The sequence below is a fragment of the Pipistrellus hanaki genome, assembly GCF_964339955.1.
Source record: "Pipistrellus hanaki genome assembly, chromosome: 8".
Classification (NCBI taxonomy): domain Eukaryota; kingdom Metazoa; phylum Chordata; class Mammalia; order Chiroptera; family Vespertilionidae; genus Pipistrellus; species Pipistrellus hanaki.
The window spans coordinates 72,972,751-72,990,472 of record NC_140510.1 but is presented as its reverse complement, the minus strand read 5'-3'; the positions used below and the strand labels follow the sequence as shown (position 1 = coordinate 72,990,472).

Below are 17,722 nucleotides of genomic sequence, written 5' to 3'. Positions count from 1 at the left end.
CCGCCCTCCCCCATTCCCGTGCCCTTGTATTTCCAGCAACGGCTACTGAAGTCTTATCCCAATCCTGTTAATAATCAGCTCAAACCATGATCACTTTAGCAGGCCCCTGCCCCCCACCCACCCCCAAAAGGAAATCTTCCCTTTGGAGCTCTCTTAGACCCGTTTCTAGGATACATGGCATTTCTCCTTCTTGACTATAAACCCCTTCCTGGCAGGAACGGTGCCATGTACTGCGTGAGTCCTTTTAAAAGTTTAAAGTTTGGGGTTTTGTCCTCAACACAATAGGAGGGGTGTGGCGTCTCTTCCCTACCTCAGCTTTCATCCCCAGATGGATCCCCCAGATAAGTTTACTTTTAACCTTACAAGGAAGCTTTTAAATGAAAACACTGGGCAACCCAGTGATGAAAGGTCTAGGACGTGAGGGCCGATGAGCTGAACTTTTATACAATTGGTAACTCTAGTCTGAATTGTGGTTTTTTTAAAAATATATTTTATTGATTTTTTTTTTTTTACAGAGAGGAAGGGAGAGGGATAGAGAGTTAAAAACATAGATGAAAATCATCAACCAGCTGCCTCTTGCACACCCCCTACTGGGGATGTGCCTGCAACCAAGGTACATGCCCTTGACCAGAATCGAACCCGGAACCTTTCAGTCTGCAGGCCGACGCTCTATCCACTGAGCCAAACCGGTTTCGGCTGAATTGTTTTATGTATAAAATACTGCCACAACCTGCTTGCCTTTATTTTTGCTCACTAACGGGACCCATCACTCTCAAAATAACAACAACCTCCTTAATTCCAGCTCGCAACTGCCAGCCTCCATCATTATCTCCACTCTGGAAAATGCCAGGCCTCCTAATCCCCACAGCTAACGGGTACAGAGGCTGATTGGGACCAATGAAGAAAAATGGGAAAAACTCCTTGACAAATGCCTCCTTCAAAAGCCTGCCTGTCCCTCTGACCCAATGTCAACATCAATGTCTATGTTAACAAATATGTGTGGAGGTCAGGACTAGGTGTCAAGCTGCAGCCTAGGCTCTGGGGACACAATTGGGAGCAGTACACAATATCAAACCCCATCATAGAAAAAAAAAAAAAGTTTCCTTCTGGTTGTCCAGTGCTTGCTATGCCCAAGGGCCTGTAAATGACTCAAAGATAACATACATGGTACACCAATGCCCTCAAGGAACTTGCAATCTGGTTAGGTAGGAAAGAAAAAATCAAGAACACAAGAGTATAAGAGAGGACTTGATGGTCTAAAGCTGTGGTCGGTGAACTGCGGCTCGTGAGCCACCTGCGGCTCTTTGGCCCCTTGAGTGTGGCTCTTCCACAAAATACCTGGGCGAGACTATTTTTAAGAAGTGGTGTTAGAAGAAGTTTAAAAAATTTGGCTCTCAAAAGAAATTTCAATGGTTGTACTGTTAATATTTGGCTCTGTTGACTAATTAGTTTGCCCACCACTGGTCTAAAGGAATGATGCAGAGAAAAGAGCAGAAGAGAAAGAAACGGATGACGGCAACATGAATGGGCTGATGGACTTGAACTTAAAGACGGTGGTTAGGTCAGAGGAAAAAAGAAAGGCATTCTAAAAGGTAAATCATGGACCATATCAGGTAGATCAGTTGGTTAGGGTGTCATCCCAATGCACCATGGTCTTGGGTTCCATCTCCAGTCAGAGCACATACAAGGATCAACCAATGAATGCACAAATAAGTGGGACAACTAGTTATCTATCTATCTATCTCTATCTTTACCTCTCCCTCCCTCCTCTCTCTCAAATCAATAAATAAAAAAACAAAATGTAGATCATGAATAAAAGGGTACAAAGTCACCTTTGAAGGCCAGTCAGTAGGAATAGAGATTCATGAGGTACACTATAATAGGTTGAGGGGTTAGATTTTATGTTGAAGGCAGCTTGGGGGGCAGGGCATCGGAAGACTTTAACTATAGAAAGAGCACTTTAGAATCAGATAAACCTGACTTCAACACAGCCTTCCTCTGAGACAGTTCCTGGAGAAGAGTTTAGGGAGGTCCATGTGACGGAAGTGAGCAGAAGGGGGCGGACTCCATCACTGGAGAGCACAGGGTGTGAGGGCCTGGCTTTCAGGGGAAAGTGAGAACACAGGGGAAGGGCGGTGGGGGGGAGCTGGCTCCGAGGAAGCATTACAAAAGAAGTGTTCCCAGGACCTGAGTGTCACTGAGGGAACCAGAAAGCGGAGTCAGGGCGGCTCCTAGGCCTCCAGTCTGGGTGATATGAGAATGCTAAGCCTATCAAGAGAAGGCAGGTCTTTTCGCTGTGCAAGGAAAAGGGTTAGCAAAGAACGTGAAAAGTTTGTTTTAGCCTGACAACAGGACATCCACTTGGGAAAAATCTGCTAAATGGGTGCATAAATGAATACAGATAGTCCTAACCGGTTTGGCTCAGTGGATAGAGCATCAGCCTGAGGACTGAAGGGTCCCTGGTTCGATTCCGGTGAAGGGCATGTACCTTGGTTGCGGGCACAACCCCAGTAGGGGGTGTGCAGGAGGCAGCTGATCGATGTTTCTCTCTCATCGATGTTTCTAACTCTCTCTCCCTCTTCCTTCCTCTCTGTAAAAAAACAATAAAATATATATATTTTAGAAGATAAAAAAATGAATACGGATAGTTGTGCCAGCACCAAAGATTCCTATGATGCAAGGGCAGATGATACCATCACAATGAAGAATTTCTTATTAGAAATACTATTAGACAGAGGTCGTGGGAACGCTCTAGAGAGTAGAGAAAAATCGATTATTTTTCTTACATGTGGTACTTAGTGGATCCTGTCCAGCGCCACAACACTGAACGCATGAAGTTCTGTAGAATTCCAACATATGGCCTATTTACATAACAAGCATCGCAACTCCAAAATAGCCACTCTGATGTGTCAAGGCACCAACACCTTCAAAGCAGACTGCTTCCAAAAGGGGGAGAGAAAGAGAGGTTTGTTTTTCTCCTCTCGTTATGTGTGCCGGGTCATTAACTGTTTGTACCATGAAAATCCTATTTGAATTGTGTGATTACACGGCAAGAACAGGGGTGGTATGCATTGATTAGCTGAATTATGCACCATCATGCAGAGATCAATAAACAGACTCCATCACTCTGTCACATTATATTTCTGCCCTCACGTCCTGTGTCATGTTTCTAAAAGCTGCTGCTCTGTGTACAAAAACGATAGCGGTCTCCTGATGCAGTTGTCAGCGTCAAATAATAGTAACAGGTCTGCAGAACAGGACAGAAGTACTACGGAGCAGTGAGCAGGCAGTGTCTGTCTAATGCACACGGAACCCACCCCATTCTTACACGGCGAGGCCGGTGGTGGTAGCTTAGATCTCATCCTGAGCCGTCTCAGAGTCTCCCATTTTATCAAACAAAACCAGAAGTCCCTGCCCTGGCTCACCCCCTAAGATGCTGATTAAAATCGTGCAAAGGTAAGGTAGTAGAATGAAGACAGCCTACGCACCTTCAGCACAAAAACCATAAATGAATATTCACTGCTAATGACAGCACAATTCTATGATCAGAAACGGAGGTACTGATAACACTTAGGACCAAAAAGGAGCCACAGCTCAAGATTTACTCCGGATGGAGAAGTATTGCTGTTTGCAAGGCAAAAGTGACCTCAGAGCTGCCTGTGACCGGCAGTGCTTTAAAGACTGCAACGGTGTGGCCTGAGCTCTCTCTCCCCCTGATCCTTACAGAGCGGCAAAGCCGCACCGGAGACCTGTCCCCACAACGGCAGCAGGACCTTTAGGAAGGGCCTCCCTTCAGCGGAATGAACACAAGAGGAGTCTGGGTCACTCTGCCTGTCCAAAAGAGCATGTGAAACGAAGTGGATTCCTAGGAAATCACTTAATATTCTCCGAGGCAAGGATTACAGAAGGAAAGAAAATTGCCAATTAATACACTCCTTTCCCAGATGTTGGGTTTTTTACTACCCTCTTAAATATTCTCTGCATTCAAGTGATTGTATGTTTTATGCAAATTGTCTTTGGGGCTAGTGTAGTTTGTGTGTGTGTGTGTGTGTGTGTGTGTGTGTGTGTGTGTGTTTAAAGCTGCAAAGATACAGAATTTTATATGCTTTCTGGTCTTTCTGCTCCACAAAATAGGTCTTAACAAAGCTTGAGTTTAGTCCAAAACTCTAATTAGAGACTGCAGCAGTGAATGCCTTATCCAAACAGAAAATCATTCCCAAAGTTGATTCTCCCCCCCGCCAAGTTAAAGATCTAACAAATATGGTCATACACAGGTATTTTCAAACACAACAGTCACTGGATAACACTGCCCCCATCCATCCACACAACACACTGCTTTCTGGTGAAGTAATGCGATTGACGCCAATGAAATACTTTACCCAAAAAGCAACGGAAGCCTTTATTTTCAGTGCCTCTCTCAAAATAACCCAATTTGTTACTTATTCTTTTTATTTTTCTTCATGAAGCAATCTCTGCCTTCCTATCCTTTTTTTTTCTCCCGCCATGGTGCAATCAGCTTTATCTCTAGAAAACATAATCAATCAGAAGGGCGATGAATCATTCCCGCGAGATGAACTCAAAGGATGCCATACAGGTCTCAGGACCTTCCTCTTTCAAACATGGACACCCAGCCTCTCCCTCTGCCTGGGCTCCAAAATTCCAGGGTCTTTTTTTCTTACTTGCAAAGGCACGGGTAAAAGTTTCTAATACACTTTTTTTTTTTTTTTTTTTTTTTTTTTTACACATTTTCAATAAGCAAGGGGAACGGTTCCACAACATGTTATATAGAGATGGGCTGTGTTTGAGGTCCCCTCGTTCTCAAGCCACAGACCCTGCAATCCACTCGAAGGAAAGCACCGCGCACAGAAAATCACTGCAGGCTCAGCTCTCCTAGCCCCGGGCACCCACTGACATCCGGAGTGCGGGGCACGGAAAGCTTATCAAGTTCACGAACACACACAGACCCCCACCCCCAGGAGCAGGAAGCCTCGGCCCTGGAAGATGCGAGGCTTGGGTCGGTCGCGCCCCGGTGCAGGCACAGCTCGGCCCTTCCTCTCCCGCGTGCGGGGAGTTCGAACCCCCCAGCAGGGCGCGCGGGCGGGCGGGAGGGTGCGGAGAGCCGGCGGACCCTCTCGCCCCCGGGAACGGCCGCGGTCCCGGGGCTGCGTCCGCTGCACCGTCCCCAGCTCGGCCCCCGCCGCCCGCGGGCTCTGGTCCAGCCGCCCGGGCACCGCGGCCGGGCGCTCGGCGTCTCCTCCGTCCTCCCGCCCGCAATCGCGGCGGGTCCGCGGGCACCCGGGGAGGCGGAGGGAGGGAAGGGGGGCTGCATCTCGCTCCCTCCGGTGCCCGGGGCCGCGGTCCAGGGCGGGTGGCCCCGCCGGGCGGGCGGCGGGCGGCGGGCGGGGTGGCGCTCCGCTCGGCCGGTGGAAGGGGGCGCTCGCGCCGGGGCGGGCGGAGCGGGGACCGCGGCCGATTCAGATCCGGGGCGGGCGGGTCCACGTCGCCCACCCGCTCCCAGGCGCCCAGGGGTGGGGGCCCCGGCTCCCCTGCCCGCCCGCCAGCTCTATCGCGCCGCGCGGGGCGGAGAGGAAGGACGGCGACCTCCGCGTCCGGTCCGCCGAGCCGGCCACACCCAGCACCCCGGGCGGCGGCGGGGGCTGGGCGGCTCGGGCTGCGGAACGTGCGACCCGGACCGCGTCCCCCAGTCCCGCCGCGCAGGCCCCGCCGCGCCCGCCCCCGTCCCCGTCCCCATCCCCATCCCCGTGTCCGTCCCCGTCCGCACCCGGGCCCGGCGGGCGGGGAAGGAACCCCGGAGCCGGTGGCCAGGGCTCCCGCGCTCACCTCTCTGCCGATCGCCGGGCACTCCGTCCGGGACCCGGGGCCGGGGGCCGGGGGCGCGGTGCGGGGGAGGCTCCGGCGGAGGCGGCCCTGCGGCGGGAGGGCGGCGGGCAGCGGGCGGGCGGGAGGGAGCCGCTGGCCGGGCCGCGCGCCGTCCCGAGCTGCCCAGCTGCCGGGCTCGCGGCGGAGCGGAGCGGAGGGCGCAGCCTGCTCGCCCGCTGGACCTGGACGCCTCCGCGACACCGCTCGGCCGGCCCGCCCGGCGCCCCCGCCCCTCCCGGCGCCCCCGCCCCCGGCCCGGCCCGCCCGTCCGCCCGTGTCACTCACCGCGCCCCCAGCTCCGCTCCGCTCGCACCGGCGCCGCTCACGCCTCCCGGGCTGTGTCCGCTCACCGCGCGTTCCCACACGATCCCTTCCCTCCGCTCCCCTCCCTCCCACCCCTCTTTCTAGAAGGATCGCTCCCGCACTTTGCCCGCCTGCCCCGCACCAGCCACCTCCCCTTTCCCCCCACCCGAGCCCCCGCCTCACCGCCGCGGGGATGGATTTTTGGCGTCTCCGCCGACACGTGTTGCGGGAGCGGCACCCCCCGCGCCCCGCACCGTGCCCGGCGGCGGGGGGCTGCTCCCCGCAGGAGGCGGCAGTGCTCCCGGGTGCGGAGCCAGGCTCTGGACGGACACAAAAGGGAGCGGGTTCCGGAGGGACCCCAAGACCCAGGCGCGGGAAAGTGCAGGGCTGGGGTCCCACCTGAGAAACCCCGCCAACTCGGGGCGACCCGGCCCCTCCCTCTCGCTGCCGGTGCACCCCGAGCTTCTGGAAGGTGGCCGCTCTAAAGGGGTGCGACCACCAAGTCCCAGACTGGCACCTGGGCGGGCAGCGGCCCTGGGCTTCTTTCTGCCTGGGAGTAGGCAGCCTGGAGAGAAAAGGCAGTTTCTCCATCATTATTCATGATGGAAGTGCTTTGGATAGCACGCTCTTCCGAAGGCGGTGGAGTGAGGAGCAGGCAGCTCTCCAACTCAGCTTATTTTATTTTATTTTATTTTATTTTATTTTATTTTATTTTATTTTATTTTATTTTATTTTTTTAAAGGATGACTTCCGGAGTACCAATAACGGTGTCTCGAGGGCTCTTTGGTTGTCAAAGCCCTTCCTTGCAAACATCGGACCAGAGTTGGTTATGCTTCTCACGCTCCAGGCTCCAAGGGGCTCCTGAGCAGTAGGGCGGAATGGTGTATATATCACCCGATGTTCGCGAATCATAATGTGAAATAAAATACAAACACCTTTCTGGCAAAGTTCGGATCTGCTAACATAATGTGCCCCAGTAGGCAGAGCACAGCCATAATCAGAGAGAGAGGGGCTGAAAGGGGAGGAGCGCATTTGCTTATGTGACTTGTGCTGGTGGTTCTTGTGATCCTGGCTGGGTGCACGGGGCCTATGATCCATTTAAGGAGCATTTGTAAGTGCTTTACAAGTGCTAACTTTATTAATACTTCAAGCAATCCTTTTTTTTTTTTTTTTTTTTTTTTTTTTGGTCGGTTTCCACAGTTAAAGAAACGGAGGCATGAAGAGGTTAAATAACGTAGCTAGTAAATGGTAGAGGGAGGATCTGCACCTACATGTCTAGCTCTGCGGAGGCTGCAGATAGGAAAACCTGCTTTCCAGAACTAATGTAACATATACATATAAAGGATAAACATCATCCTATTGCTTATTAAGTTTAGATGGAAAAGATAATTCGTAACAATTTGACTTGGAATTTGATATGCTTTTTTTAGGTTCTCTGGCAAAATAATTTTAGCTTTTTTGGGTTGGCCCTATAGTTAGCATTCCAAAATAAAGAATAAATTATTGCTTTCCTAAGAAGGGTTTTGGAAATAACATTGAACTCAGTCTTCATTTCTTTCTTCTACAACTTCTACAACATCACAATCTCCCCAGGACTCCAAATCTACCGTAACTTGCTTCTTCATGGAGTCTGAGAGCAACATGACCACAAGGAAGAGGGAGTTTTCTGAAACTCAGATGCATGTCTTTTATATCTGAAGGCTATTTCCCAGTTAGTGGGCACTATACATAAGAATAACTGACGTGTGTTGAAAGCAAAAATGTTAAAACATTCCTTTATTTAAGAGAGAGAGAGAGAGAGAGATGCCGAAACCGGTTTGGCTCAGTGGATAGAGCGTTGGCCTGCGGACTGAAAGGTCCCGGGTTCGATTCTGGTCAAGGGCATGTACCTTGGTTGCGGGCATATTCCCAGTGGGGGGTGTGCAAGAGGCAGCTGCTCAACGTTTCTAACTCTCTATCCCTCTCTCTTCCTCTCTGTAAAAAAAAAAAATCAATAAAATATATAAAAGAGAGAGAGAGAGGAGAGATGTAGTAGTAACCATTGTCCCACAAACTAGACTAAAACTAATTCTCTATTGGGAATGGAGGCCTAGCCCATGCAAAGACAATTATGAAGTTACTAAAAGAAATAATTATAGCTTTCAAGAGTTAGTTAAGGGACCTAGCAAAAAGAAAATAAATAAGTCAGACTTGAAAGTTTTATAGAAAGCGAGTTTCAAATCAAACATCTTTTTCTGTTTAATTTACTCTAGAAAAAAAAATGAAAATTTCTGTTTCTGAGGGAGAGGGTTTAAAATGCTTATGTACTGTTGTTGGCACCAGATATTGAACGTTTATTTGAAAAATTACAATACTTGAAATTTTAATCAGGTTATCTGCTTAATGGTAATATGATTCTCTATTGTTCAAAATAATCCTCTATTATTAAAATACACAAATCTCTTTTTACTATTTTTAAAACTAAATAGAAAAGTGAGGATCTTTTTAAGAAAACAAAATATTAATTTATAGATTTTAATATTTCTATATAGGTATTTTTTTATTTATTGACTTTTTTAAGAGAGAGACAAAGGAGAGAGAGAAACATTGATTCATTGTTCCAATTACTTATGCATTCGTTGGTTGATTCTTTTATGTGCCCTGACCAGGGATTGAACTCACAACCTTGGCGTATCAGGAGGACACTTTAGCCAACTGAGCTACCCTGCCAGGGTCTCCATATAGGTATTTTTAATCTGTGTCTGCTGTTTTCCTCTATGTTGTCACCAATACTCTTTATTCATTGTGCTTCATTGTGAGCATGGGGGACAATGACATATCCTCCAATGAGGCTATTTCCCTGCCGTCCCAATCTCAGCAAAATGCCCTTCTCTCTCCTTTCCACCCCTAGATTGTGCCACGCTTCAGATTCCGTAGGTGTGGTCATTCAGAGCAGGCCTCACATCCCTGGGAGTAGCTCAGATCTCAGAAGTCTCTTTTAGACCGTGACCTGAATTAGAACAGCGGTGGGGACAGAAAGCGACTTGTTAGGCTCCAGGCCACTCTCCAGACCTGTGGAGAGTCTCCCTTGGAGAGTTCCTTGGCTTTGGCTAGGTACCCTGATGGTGTGAAATCTGGGTGGTCTTCCTCGGGGAGGAGAGTAATGTGGTCGCTGCGTGTGTAAGGTGTTCCTTAGGGCTGTTCCGAATATTCCAGTTCTGCTTCCTTTGCAGGACAGGATGCCACAGTGTGCGACCTGCTTCAGCCTGCGGAAAGGCACCCCCTTCTCTTTTCTCTCTGCAACTGCAACCCACAGGGTGCACCTAGTGGTGGATGCTCACTGGACACGGGGTCAATGACAACAATGAGTCCCTTGGGAACATGCAGTATGAACAGGAAATGACCCTTTGTTATTCTCACCTTGTGAGACGTAGGGGTTGTTTGTTTCTGCAGCATAATCTAGCCTATTCTAATTAAAAATGGGCAGCACGAAAGAAAGAAATAATTGCAGGGCATACTGTGGCCTAGAAGGGTTAAGATTTCTATAGATCTGTTTCTCTTTTTTCCTGGATGCACAGCGAACCCACATTTCCCAGTCTGTTGTGGGGTGAGGCCAAGTGACAATTCTGACCAACGAAATGCAGACGAAAGCTTTGTGCTCCACTTCCGGTCCCCACCCACTGAAAGCCTCCTATGTGATCTCTCTTCTCCATCAGCCATGTGGAAATTGAGGTCTCTGAGACATCAAACTTTTTATTCAAAGGACTATATATAGGGTAAATATTTTAGGCTTTCTGGGTCATTGGTCTCTATCACAACCACTCAACTGTGCTGTTTTACAGGAAAGCAGTCATAGACACTATAAAGGACATAGACAAATGAACATGGTTGTGTTCTAATAAAACGTTATTTACAAAAACAGGTAGTGAGTTTGTTTTCTGAGTGCAGTAATATGTTGACTCCTTACCTAGAGGAGGGTAGAAACACAGGATGGAAGGAGCCTGAGTTTCTTAGTGCCCTCTTGCTGAACACCCACGCTGAAATGTTTTCTTAGTAGGAATACAAACAAACAAACAAAAACTATTGAGCTAAGCATAACTAGTATACTATCTTAGTCCATATTCCAGGAAAAAAAAATCCAGAGGGATTAACAATCTAAACAAAGAAAACTATAAAAGTCTAAAAGAAAATATGAGATTCTAGTATAATATTGGTTATCATTCTAATACTAGTTAGAAATATCACGATTAAAACCCTAGAAACTATAATAGGAAAGATTAAACATATTTGACTAATAAAAAAAACACTACCCAAGACATTTCTATATAGTGAAGTGTATGACAAACAATGTTATTGATATTTAATGGAAGAAAATATATACAACATACATACACAACAGGAAGGGGTTAATATGCAAAATAACAAGTAGCCTCCAGAAATGAAGACAAAAAAAAAAAGAGAGAGAGAAGCAGTAAAATATGAAAATGAACACAGGATAGAATGAGGTAATTCTCAAAAGAAAGAATATATGCTGGTAAGTATATAAAAACACTCTCAACCTCACCCATAATCAGAGTGTAAATAAAAAGATAGCATTTTTTACTTATCGGATTGGGGGGGGAAAAGTTTTAATATCAACTATTTGTGAATGTGTATAAAAATAGCTTTCATACTGAACTGATTGAAGTAAGAATTGATAAACATTTTAGGAAAGTAATTTGCAGTATCTATAAATATTAAGAATGCATATATACGCTGACCATGCATTTCCACTATTAGTCATCTATCCAACTGAAAGACGAAGTGTGCCAAAATATATTTACACATAAGTCAATTGTAGTATTATTTGTAGGAGCCCCCCCAAAAAATTGGACCACAGCTCAGCAGTTATGAATAGAGAAATAACTGTTAAATACATTTGGTAAATATATACTGGAATAACAATAGCTGTTTAAAAATGAGAGAGAGATGTACTTGTTGGCATGGAAGAGTGTTAAAACCTGTTAACCGGGAAGTTCCCTTTTTAATGACGCAACCTGTAACGGGCACGTACTCTTTCACTAGGACGTGTCAGTACGTAACGCCCGGAGGACGTAATTTCATATTATTTTATTTATTTATACTTAATGAAAATAAATGAAATATATATATATATTTTTGTTTATTTATATATATAAAGCACAAAGGAAAATACAAAATTACAAAAAAAATATAGAAAAGAATACCTACCAAAAAAAATGGACACATCGAATTAAAAAATTATAAATTTTACAAACAATGATAAAGATTACAAAAAATAGCCGAAACTGGTTTGGCTCAGTGGATAGAGCGTCAGCCTTCAGACCTAAAGGTTCCAGGTTCCATTCTGGTCAAGGGCATGTACCTTGGTTGCCGGCACATCCCCAGTGGGGGGTGTGCAAGAGGCAGCTGGTCGATGTTTCTCTCTCATCTCATCGATATTTCTAACTCTCTATCCCTCCCCTTTCCTTCCTCTCTGTAAAAAATCAATAAAATATTTTTTAAAAAAAGATTACAAAAAATATATACCGTCCCTCTCGGGGCGCAACATATATTTCAAGGACGTATTCATACATCCTACCCATTCCCGATATTGGTTACGTTTGACATATTTATAGGTCCCTCTAACAGGTTAACGATATATTTTTCAGTGATAAGACCAAGTGAGAATAATATATACAGTATGTGCTCTAAAAGGGGGTGGGCTAGGAGGGCAGAGTCTTTGTGTCTTGAGGGAATGTATTGGAAGTCGCCCATTGTCCTAACTAGCAGAGAGGTGTGGACAAGGAACCCGGAAGGCTGGTCAACCTTGAAGCTTTGAAAGGTCAGAGCCAACCACTCACGGTTTAATTGAGACAATGGTATCTAAAGCAACTTCCGCCTTTTAGATGTTTGTAAATCCTTGCTGATTGGCTATTACTCACTATGGGTGGATCCCAAACCTCAATAAAAGGGATCACAAGGCTGGAGCAAAGCTAAGTCCTCCCCCTGGAGTTGGGCTTCTGCCTGGCCCCCAAATATCGTCAAATTAATATTTTCTAGTCTCTTTCATTTGTGTGCGGCCTCCTCTAGAATCCAAGCCCTGAACCTGAACCCTGAACCACGTGGTTCGTGAAAGGGGTTCACTGTAAACTGGTGATCAAACGTGGGACACTGATAACCTTGGGGTGAGGGACTTCCATTTTTAGCTTGGTACACTTTTCCCCGTGTGTACATCATCTTTCTCATTATAATTTGAAAAGGACAGAAGTCAAGAGAGACTGAAAGAAAAAAGCCCGTGTGGATGCTGGCCAATGCCGGGGGCTGAGGAATGAATGGGCAGCGCAACAAAGACGAGCTGAAGACTTGCTGAGACACATCCAAAGGAATGAGTCACTGTCTCTGTTCCAGTGGCAGCAGATCGAGTTGTCATGAACTGGGACCAGGGTTCTGCTTGGGAATTTTCCAGAAAAGAGGAAGGCTTGGGGTGAGAAGAGAAAGGATAACCTTGCTGGCCTGAGGGCAAACATGTTGGAAACAAAACAAACAAACAAACAATGTCCTTTGGCTGAACTTGCGTGTAGTCTCTACAGGAACTAACTATTACTGCCTCCGATTGTTTTAGGTTACAACCTTGTCCTCTCAGAATCCGGTGCCTTCAATGATCTGTACCTAATGGAAGTTGTTTTTTTTTGTTTTTGTTCTGTTGGTTTTTTTGTTTTGTTTTAAAGATTACATGTCACTGTGTGTTCTAGGAAGATAATTCCAGGTTCATTCGACCTTAGTTGTGCCAACAGGAAGACGAATGGCAGTAGTGTGTGTTTTAGGTGAATAGGGTATCGCGCATTCAGGATGCCTGTGCTCAGCTGTTTGCTGGTGTGAATTAACAACTTCTGTTTATCACAAATCTGATTTCTAGTGAGATTATCTCATGCGTCTATTAACCATTTATTTTAAGTAGTGCCATGTTGATCAGTTACTTAACAGAGAACTTTTGTTTTTATCTATTGGGGATAGCGTGTACTCCAAAACTCCCCATATTATTGTGTATTATTTACCTTTCAAATAAAGGCCTCCTGTGTTGCTTTTGGATACCACACTAGAGAGGATAAAGGAATCTTTGTTCTGTACCCAAACTCACTATTTAAAAACAAAAAACAAAAAAAAACAACCTTAAGATTCCTCTGGGTCATAGCATATGAATGAGTCAAAGGCAGATCCAAGCACTTTTTTCTCATTGGTTGTGCCCAGAGTGCTTTTGCACACATTTTCCCATATGTGGGTGTGATCTTGCCTGGGGTGGAATCAGAGATGGGAGATATGCTTATGACAGTGAAAGAAGTATGTGTTTGTTCGGGCTGTCATAGTGAAGTATGCAGGCTGAGTGGGTGGCTTCAGGAGGAATGTATTGTATCACTGTCCTGGGGCTAGACATCCGAGGCCTAGGGGTCAGGGGTCAGTAGGGTTGGCTCCAGAGGCTGTGAAGGGAGGATCAGTCCCAGCCTCTCTCCTTGCTTTGCAGACAGCTGCCTTCTCCCTGCGTCTCTTCACCGTGCCTTCCGTTTGTATGCATCTGTCTTCATGTCCCAATTTCTCCTGTTTATAAGGATACCAACCACATTGGATTAGGGTCCACCCTACTGAGCTCATTTTGCTGACCTTATCGTAAAATTAGAGTCCTGGTGCATGAAAATTCATGCACTGGAGTGGGGTCCCTCAGCCCGGCCTGCCTTTCTCACAGTCCAGGAGCCCTCAAGGGCGGGAGGTGACTTGGCGATCAGGGGAAGGCAAAGCCCCCATCACACCTCTGCTGCTGCCACTGCTGGCAGCACAAGCCTTGGCGGCCCTGGTTACCTAAACCTTGGGAGGCTCTGGGGGGCTGGGCAGCCGCCATCCGAAGCTGTGCCTTGGGCTGGCGCGAGGTGGCTTAGGGGCTGAGGTAGGGTCTGGCTGCACCATGCGCCTGCCACTGCCCGACAGGGCTGAGGGGACTGGGTGCTGCCATCTTGTGGCTATGGGCACTGCCATCTTTGTGATGGAGTGATGGTCAATTTGCATACCTTCTCTTTATTAGATAGGATAAGGCCATATTCTGAGGTATGGGGGTGTTAGGACTCCAACATATTTTTTTTTGGAGGGGACATAATTCAACCATAATGGCGAAGTTAATAATAATAAAAGTGAGGATAAAGCCTGTGTTTCTGGCTGGCTACCCAGGATGTTTTATCAGACCTTCATTCCAGGGTGCTTTCTCTGACCCCCTCTCCTATGTTCCTGTGATTCCCGAATGTTCCTGTTCCTGTCCTACCACCATGATTAGGTAATTGTGCACTTATCTCCCCGAGGAGACTTCTGTGAGCAGGGACAGTGGCCTTTGTTCTGATGCCTAGTACAGTGCCTGGTCCAGACAAGGGGAATGAATAGATGACAGACAACAATACACGGTTCACCTTTGAAAGGATGTCGGTCCGGACTGCCATTTGTCTTCCAGATTGCACAACCGAACAGACGTGAACCTGGACTCGCCCCTGCGGACAAAATGACACGCACATCTGAAACTGAGCAGTCCTTGTGGGGTTCCTCGTGGCACATTGTGGGCAGCAGCTCCTCCTTGGGAAGGTGGAGTAAGAAAAGTCCAATCGGGAAAAAGCACCCAGATATCCAGCTGCTTTGGAGATGAAGCGAGTTCAGCCAAAGGACCCTGTGCCCTCCTTACATGAATAACGAGCCTTAGATTTAGAGCCAAATTTAAAAGGTGGAGTTAGACCAAGTGGAAATCCATCTGTGGAGCTCATTCTATGGTTAATAAGTCGCATTCATGAGAAGACCTGTGGGAGTCGTGCGAGTTTAAAACCTGGGGAACACACGTCAGAAGGGCAACGTAATAAGAGTCTTCAAGTGGAAACGCAGGCATGCTGATGAGCTTTCCCGTCCGTCGCGGCTGGAGACAGAACAAGGGCAGCTTATGCTGCGGCATGCAAGGGCCGGCTGGCTGCGAAGAAAGGATTTCCCAGTGGAATACCAAATATCGGGGCGGCTTGGTTTCCAGGACAAGCCTTGGTCTTGCATCTTACTCTCAGTGAAATTCAAACTCCCAAACTCGACTGAGCCAAGCTCTTCCACTCACCATCCACAAGGCCTTGGAAAAGTTGCATCGTTTCAGGGAGGGGCTATTTCCTTACCCATAAAGGCTTGATTTTTACCTCATAGGGTCACAGGAGATTGGAAGAGAAGCCTGAAGCACAGTCCCTGGCACTAATAAACACTGCAAAGAGAGCATTAGTAATGAAAATGATGGCAAATATTTCTTTATTGTTTGCTACATGCCAGACACCATTCTAAGCACTGTATGTGTGATTTTATGTTGATTTCATAGCGATCATGTAAGATAGAGGCTTTTATTTCCATTTCACAGGTGGCAAAACGGAGGCATAGAGGGCAAAGCTCTCACACAAACCCACACAGTCTGTCTCCACAGCCTGTGCTTCCAGTCACTGTATTAACAACCTCTACATGTTTCTAAACATTAACTCTTCAAAATAAAAGAAATTGTAATGTTCTTTAAAAATTCATAGACTGGTGATTCTTAGCCTTTCATTATCCTATATAATAAAAGCCTAATATGCAAATTGACCAAATGGGAGAATGACCAGTGGAACGACCAGTCACTATGACATGCACTGACCACCAGGGGGCAGACGCTCAACGTAGGAGCTGCCCCCAGCCCACAGGCCCTAGGCCAGCCAAGGCGGGTGCCAGCAGGGTCCCCCTGATTACCCCACTAGCTGCCTCACAGATCAGTCTGGATTGCCGGCCAGGCCTAGGGACCCTACCTGTGCACTGGGCCTCTAGTCTTTTATATTTTTCCTCCCATGTTTTGAATGATTTTATTTGCTAAAATACAGCAATAAGCAGTAATTCATTTTTCATTTTTCTTAATCTAAGACATGCTCCCAATCGACATAAGGTAACAGCATGATCCGCATTGGAATGATTCTTATCAAAGGCAAAGCAACTTGATAATTTTGGGGGCTCATGCAGCTTCATCACTGCAGTTTGCACCAGGTTTTCTGAGCTATCTATAGTAATTAATTGGCTCTCTTCCTCCAATATTAAGCTCACAGAAGTTAAAGGGTCTAATTAGCAGTTTTCAGAATGTGTGGTCAGCAGTTTCTTGGATACATCTATTTAGGGTCCAGAATGTATTTTCAAATTATCCAATGTTAAAAATGAATGCATTAAGGTAGGAGCCAAAGTGTCAATTCACTGGACACAGGTGAGTGTGAGAGGCTTATCTGCAACCAGAAGCTAAAGTGGGTGGAGAGAGGAGCTCCTGGTGTTGGAATTGTACTGTGCGTGTGCGTTGTGCATGCGTGACCGTGTGTGTGCATGCACACGTGTGCACAGAGGGCAATTATAGGGGGGGGGCAATAGTGTGCTAGTAAACCACCTTTCAGGGGGGAAAAGTCCCTGATTTGTAGCATCTGCCAATTTCCATGCCATAAACACTTTTACCATGCCCAATTTCAAGTTACCAACAGTTCAACAAGAAGTTCTACATTTGTGTTTATTTTGTTTTTAATATATTTTTTATATTTAACAATTGTCTCTTTCAAGCCAGAGTGAGCCTGCTTCAGCACACTGCTGGCAATAAACCAACAAACTGTGTGCCTGCAGTCTCAGGGGAGAGCTAGAGATGTTGTTAGTGAGAATGAGTGTCAGTCTGCACAGGGGAAAGGGAAAGTAGTCAAGAAAACCTAATTTCTAAGATGAAGTCTAAGACGGAAGACTTACAGCCAGAAAAATGATTCTGAGTCAAAGAAGACACAGAGAGAAAATGTCTCAGAAGGAAGCCATTTAGTTACTAACCAGGAATGAGAGCCTTGGATGCAGGGGCATATCCCAGAGATGATGGCTGGTTAGAGGGGGAGAGGAAGGAGAAGGGGGAGATAGTGCCGTTCAGAGCAGGCAGCTGCTGGCCTCAGACCGGATGTGCTTCTCTCCCCCACGGTCATTGGGAACCCTTGCCCCTTGTGCAATGGGCTCATGGTTCTCTCCCTCAGCACCTCCAAGCATGTTGGGCAATATTGGAAAGTACCATTCACCAAGAATTTACAGAGAAGTCCGAACTTAGTGTCAACAGCATGCAAGGCCCACTGGGGTGATCCAGTAATTTAAACAGAGTGTTGACACAGCACAGGAATGGAAACTGTAGAAGCAGGCAATATGTGCAGTCTCGGGTGGGTAATCAGTAGGCAGTTGGGTTCCTAGAAGTCCATTAGCAGATATTAGGGTCAGAGAGATGAGGTGGGATGCTGATACCAGGGAGAGGGAGGATGGAATGTGAATGGCAAACATTTCTAAGCTGAGCAGTTAGCTCAGAGATTGCTAGTCGTCTGCCCAAAATCCACCATGTCCCCTTGGTCTCCAGCTTTCCCTTGAAAAACAGCAATGATGGCTGGTTTCAACAGACAATTTGGGCCGCGTGACAACTTTGAAAACAGAAAAAGTACTAAGGAAACTGTTCCAGAAAGAAATCCAGAATCTTAACCCTCCCCAAAAA

General features: G+C 46.8%; 1 protein-coding gene across 5 annotated transcripts in view; it reads right to left on the bottom strand.

The window, feature by feature from the left end:
• SPATS2L (spermatogenesis associated serine rich 2 like) overlaps positions 1-6,241 on the bottom strand; it is a 137,704-nt gene extending 131,463 nt beyond the window's left edge. For 2 of the 5 annotated variants that reach the window (XM_084893216.1, XM_084893218.1), the window contains exon 1: positions 5,842-6,096. The gene's annotated coding sequence lies outside the window, so the exon portion shown is untranslated. Of the gene's footprint in view, positions 1-5,841; positions 6,097-6,165 lie in introns of those variants that run through there. The other 3 variants (XM_084893219.1, XM_084893217.1, XM_084893220.1) reach the window with 3 other exon arrangements.
• Positions 6,242-17,722: the final 11,481 nt, after the last annotated feature.